Here is a 6027-nt window from a genome sequence, read left to right on the forward strand (position 1 = left end):
GTATACAAGATATTGAGAGGAATAGGGTGGACAGCCAGCGCCTCTTTCCCAGGGCACCAATGCTCAAAACAAGAGGACATGGCTTTAAAGTAATGGGTGGGAGGTTCAGGGGAGATGTCAGAGGGAGGTTTTTCACCCAGAGAGTGGTTGGTGCATGGAATGCGCTGCCTGGGGTGGTGATGGAGGCTGATACGTTGGACAAGTTCAAGAGATTGTTAGATAAGCATATGGAGGAATTTAAGATAGAGGGATATGTGGGAAGAAGGGGTTAGATAGTCTTAGGTGTGGTTAGAAGGTCGGCACAACATGGTGGGCCGAAGGGCCTGTATTGTGCTGTATTGTTCTATGGTTCTTGTTTTTTTAAGAAGTACTTTTTGATACTTCCGTTCTTTTGCACGTGGCGCCACCTTCTGCTGTCATTAATTTCAGCAGCTGATTAAAAAGTTGGTCAGGTTGTGCTCCTTCAGAAGCAAAATGACAGACAGAAATGTCTGAACAAAGCAAAGATCTATTTTGATAATATTTGTGGATGACAAGAACTTAGGAGGTGTCGTTGACGGTGAAGAAGGTTGTCGTAGATTACAGGGGGATGTTGATCCGTTCAGTAAGTGGGCCGAGGAGTGGCAAATGGATTTCAATAGATAGGTGCGAGGTGATGCATTTTGGAAAGTCAAACCAAAGTAGGACTTGTACTGTGAATGGTAGGGTACTAGGGAGTGTAATGGGTCAGAGAGACCAACGAGTACAAGTGCATAGTTCGCTGAAAGCGGCGTCACAAGTAGACAGGGTGGTGATCAAGGCATTTAGCACACTGGCCTTTATCAGTCAGGGCACTGAGTACAGGAGTTGGGACATTATGTTGCAGTTGTATAAGTCGTTGGTGAGGCCGCACTTGGAGCACTGTGTACTGTTTTGGTCACCCTGTTATAGGAAAGACGTGGTTAAACTGGAGAGAGCGCAGAGAAGATTTAGGAGGATGTTGCCAGGACTCGAGGGCCTGAGTTATAGGGAGAGGTTGGCCAGGCTGGGTCATTATTCCTTGGGATGTAGGAGAACGAGGGGCGACCTTATAGAAATGTAAAGGCATAGATAAGATGGGTGGTAACAGTCTTTTCCCCAGGACTAGCTGGGTGGGCACTGTGGCCAGCATGGACTCGTTGGGCCGAAGGGCCTGTATCCGTGCTGTATTGCTCTATGACTCTATGGTTATATCCTCTACATCAGCTCTAAGGATAGCCATGATTAATAATTCCCAATGAATAAGCAGCATTCTAAAGGGAGGATGAGGCTGACAAGGGAAGTCAAAGACAGCATAAAAGCAAAAGAGAGGGCATACAATATTGTAAAAATTAGTGGGAAGCTGGAGGATTGGGAAGCTTTTAACAATCAACAGAAGGCAACTAAAAAAGCAATAAGGGGAGAAAGGATGAAATATGAAGATAAGCGAGCCAATAATATAAAAGAGGATACCAAAAGTTTTTTCAAATATCTAAAAGGTAAAAGAGAGGCAAGAGTGGACATCGGACCACTGGAAAATGATGCTGGAGAGGTCGTAGTGGGGAACAAAGAAATGGTGGATGAACTGAATAAATATTTTGCGTCAGTCTTCACTGTGGAAGACACCAGCAATGTGCCAGAAATTTGAGAGAGTCAGGGGACAGAAGTGAGTGTAGTCGCTATTACTATGGAGAAGGTGCTTGGGAAGCTGAAAGGTCTGAAGGCAGATGTGTGACAGGGACTGCAGGGGCTACACCCCAGGGTTCTGAAAGAGGTAGCTGAAGAGGTTGTGGAGGCATTAGTGGTGATCTTTCAAGAATCACTAGAGTCAGGAATGGTTCCAGAGGACTGGAGAATTGAAAATGTCACCCCACTCTTTAAGAAGGGAGGGAAACAAAAGACAGGAAATTATAGGCTGGTTAGACTGACTTCAATGGTTTGTAAGATGTTAAAGTCCATTACTAAGGATGAGGTTTCGAGGTACTTGGAAGCACATGATAAAATAGGCTGGTTCCTTAAGGGGAGATCTTGCCTGACAAATCTGTTTGAATTCTTCAAGAAATTACCAAGCAGGATAGACAAAGGAGAGCCAGTGGATGTTGTTTACTTGGATTTTCAGAAGGCCTTCAACAAGGTGCCACAAATGAGGCTGCTAAACAAGATAGGAGCCCATGGTATTACAGGAAAGGTACCAGTATGGATAGAAGATTGGCTGACTGGCAGAAGGCAAAGAGTGGGAATAAAGGGGGCCTTTTCTGGTTGGCTGCCGGTGTCTAGTGGTGTTCAGCAGGGGTCAGTGTTGGGTCTGCTACTTTTCATGTCATATGTTAATGATCTGGATGACGGAATTGATGGCTTTGTGGCCAAGTTCGTGTCCCTGGCAGGGAGTCTGTCGAAGGACTTGGACGGGTTGGGAGAATGGACAAAGAAGTGGCAGATTGAATACAGTGTAGAGAAGTGTACAGTCATGCACTTTGTTAGCAGGAATAAAGGCATAGACTATTTTCTAAATTGGGAGAGAATTCAGAAATCGGAGATGCAAAGGGACTTGGGAGTCCTAGTGCAGGTTGAGTTGGTACTAAGGAAGCCAAATGCAATGTCATTTTGAGAGGACTAGAATATAAAAGCAAGGATGTAATGCTGAGGCTTTATAAGGTGAAGGTCAGACCACATTTGGAGTATTGTGAGCAGTTTTGAGTCCCATATCTAAGGAAGGATGTGCTGGCATTGGAGAGGGTTCAGAGGAGGTTTACAAGAATTATCCTGGGGATGAAAGGGTTAACGTATGAGGAGCATTTGATGGCTCTGGGCCTGTACTCACTGGAGTCTAAAAGGATGAGGGGAGATCTCATTGAAACCTACTGAATATTGAAAGGGCTGGATAGAGTGGACGTGGGGAGGACGTTTCCAGTGGTGGGAGAGTCTAAGACCAGAGGGCACAGCCTCAGTAGAAGGACGTTCCTTTAGAACAGAGATGAAAAGGAATTTCTTCAGCCAGAGGGTGGTGAATCTGTGGAATTCATTGCCACAGACGGCTGTGGAGGCCAAGTCACTGGGTGTATTTAAAGCAGAGGTTGATAGGTTCTTGATTAGTAAGGGTGTCAAACGTTACGGGGAGAAGGCAGGAGGATGGGGTTGAGAAGGAAAAAAATAAATCAGCCATGATCGAATAGCAGACCAGACTCAATGGGCCAAATGGCCTAATTCTGTACCTATGGTCTTTAACACTAAAAATATAAGTGATGATGTGGGTGTATTAAATGAGTATCTCATGAGAAGCTTGAGATAATACTATGTTAGCCAGCTGATGGAAAACTTCAGGGTAATTTTCTTTTAGGAAATAACATTTGTTGAGATTTTGACTGAGGTATTCTAATAGTTACAAGAACAGTTTAGACTGTTTACATGTCCACTCTGAGACCGTGTGGGTTTCTTCTGGATGCTCTGGTTTCCTCCCACATGCCAAAGACATGGGTCGGTCGCTCTGTAAATTGCCAAGAGTGTAGGTGAGTGGTAGAATCTGGGTGGAGTTCATGAGAATGTAGAAAAGTAAAACGATGGGACTCACACAGGTTAGTGTAAATGGGAGTTTGATGTTCGGTGCTGACTTGGTAGGGCTTATTTATTCATTAAGTTGTAGAATTGTACAGCTCAGAAAGGAGTGTGATGATGTGAATGAGTACTGGTGCCCGGGAACTGTATTAGGTGTTGGCACTGACAGAACAGGCTTATACGGTGACATTGCCCTCCTGATAGCAGTATATTTCTGACTCCACGATGGCACATGTGGCATTCGGATGGGGCAGTGAGCGGGTGTGTGATGAGACAGGACAGCAACATAACTATCTGCAGCAGGTCATTTTCAGGATTTAGTTGTTTCAAAGAAAGCGCAATGTCAATTAATGGCATGGGAGCAAATTCCTGGAAAATTTATCCAGGAATAATAAAGTTTAAGCTTCACCTATTTGATCCAGTGTAGACTGTGAACAAAACTCTTGATTCTTGCTCATTATTATAATTTCAGCATCCAGGTGACATGAAACACACTTAGTGTTTAACCATGGGCTGAATTTTGTAATGGACGTGCACAAGTTAAAACAAGCATGTGCTGATTGAAGCAGCTCACCGAATCAGGGATTATTTTGTGGCTGAAGCAGCAGCAAAAGGAGATGGTTGTGGAATTGAATATAAAAGATACAGCACCAAGGACCTGGCCACAGTAACACAAGAAGTTTAATAACCTCACATGTATGGTGCAGGGCAGTGAATACATCCTGAAATGCATGCACCACCAGTTTACAAACCCCATCACTCATGACCCAAATGTCACCATCAACCAGGGATGGAATCTGGGTTCAAATGCCCCACCACACCTTCACATTCACACCTCACAGCCAGTGCAGCTATTCAACCATGATAGCACTGTCACTGAAAATTCTTTCCTCCCTCTTTTAGGGCAAAAGCAGCATCAATTGCAACAAACTGCCAAGGGTACCAACTATAAATGTCTTATCCCAGCGTAGAAATTAGAGTGCCCATCAATGCCTCTGGTCAGCGTCAGTGTAGAGATCATCGAAAACGACTATGTTCCTGCTCGTGCTTCCAATTCACATCCTCCATAAACTTGGGATCATCCAAACATCTGCTGCCCATGCCCTAAATTCAATCTGCACTGGTGTCCAATCAGGCATCACCTTCATAGGAAAACCTTCATTTTCAAATTCCTCTAAGAGACTGTCCTCTGTAACTGTCTCCACCCCTACCCACGTTTCTTCAATGTTGTCCCTACTCACGTTTCTTCAATGCTGTTTCCTCATTTATCCACAAATTTATTTCCTCCATTGTTAACAACTGTGCTTTCAGCTGTTAAGGCTTTTGTATATATAATACATATATACAAAAATGAATGCCTAAAAGATTAATGGAAAAAAAAGAGTATGATATAAAGCTATCCAGAAATATAAATGTTTCCATATTTATACAAGAAAGATCTAATAATGTGACTTTTGTTCCTGTAGAAACTGAATCTAGGGAATAATGGGAAACATGGAGATAGCAGATAAATTAAGTATTTTATATCAGTCTTCACTACGGAATATACAATTAGCATCCCAGAAACGGCTGTAAATTGGGAACTGGAAGGAAGGAACTTTGAGCAAATTGCTGGAACTGACAAGTGGACAAGTCTCCGCATCCTAATGGACTTCATCCTAGGGTCTTAAAAGTGGTGAGTGAGATAGTGATGTATTCTTTTTAATTTTCCAAAATTCCCTATGTTTTGGGGATGTTCCATTAAATTTGAAAATAGCAAATATAACTCTTATATGCAAAAAAGCTGAAAGCAAGAAACTACAGGCCAGTTAACTTAATATCTATCATTGGGAAAATGTTAGAACCTATTTTTAAATCAAGGCAATCAGCTAAAGTTGACGTGGTTTTGTGAAAGGGAAATCATGTTTAACCTATTCATTGGAGTACTTTAAAGAATTAATGTATGCCAGTTGATCTTCATATGAAAGATAAATTAATATTTGTTGGCATACTTCACAGAAGCTGGATATTAAAACTATTTAATCAATCAGCAACAAACTGCTAAACATATATGGAAGCTGATTAATTTGATCACAACATGTCCTTTCCACATTTTCCACTTATGAATTTTGCTAACGAAGGTATGTTGTATTCCAAGCTAAATGACTAATTTCCATACAAACTTGCCAATGAGGACATTTAAGACGGAATTTTTGCTACCAACACAAAATTTGAGACGTTTCACATTTATGTGTTAAATATGAAGATGGTCAAGAGAACCAGGTCTACTCAATTCAGCACCATTGTTGCAACACTGCAAATTGTTGCATCTTGAAAGCATTTTTTTTGTGCTACGTGTATCATTTCTTGGAAGATTTTATATCCCAGATTTGCAAGTTAAATTGAATGCAGCATTACCAAAAGTAAGATTCTAGACTGGATTACTCCAGAAATTAAACCTGTCAGAAAATTCCTGTAAAGATTGACAATGCATTTTAA

The sequence above is a fragment of the Pristis pectinata genome, chromosome 9, assembly GCF_009764475.1.
Source record: "Pristis pectinata isolate sPriPec2 chromosome 9, sPriPec2.1.pri, whole genome shotgun sequence".
NCBI classification, from domain to species: domain Eukaryota; kingdom Metazoa; phylum Chordata; class Chondrichthyes; order Rhinopristiformes; family Pristidae; genus Pristis; species Pristis pectinata.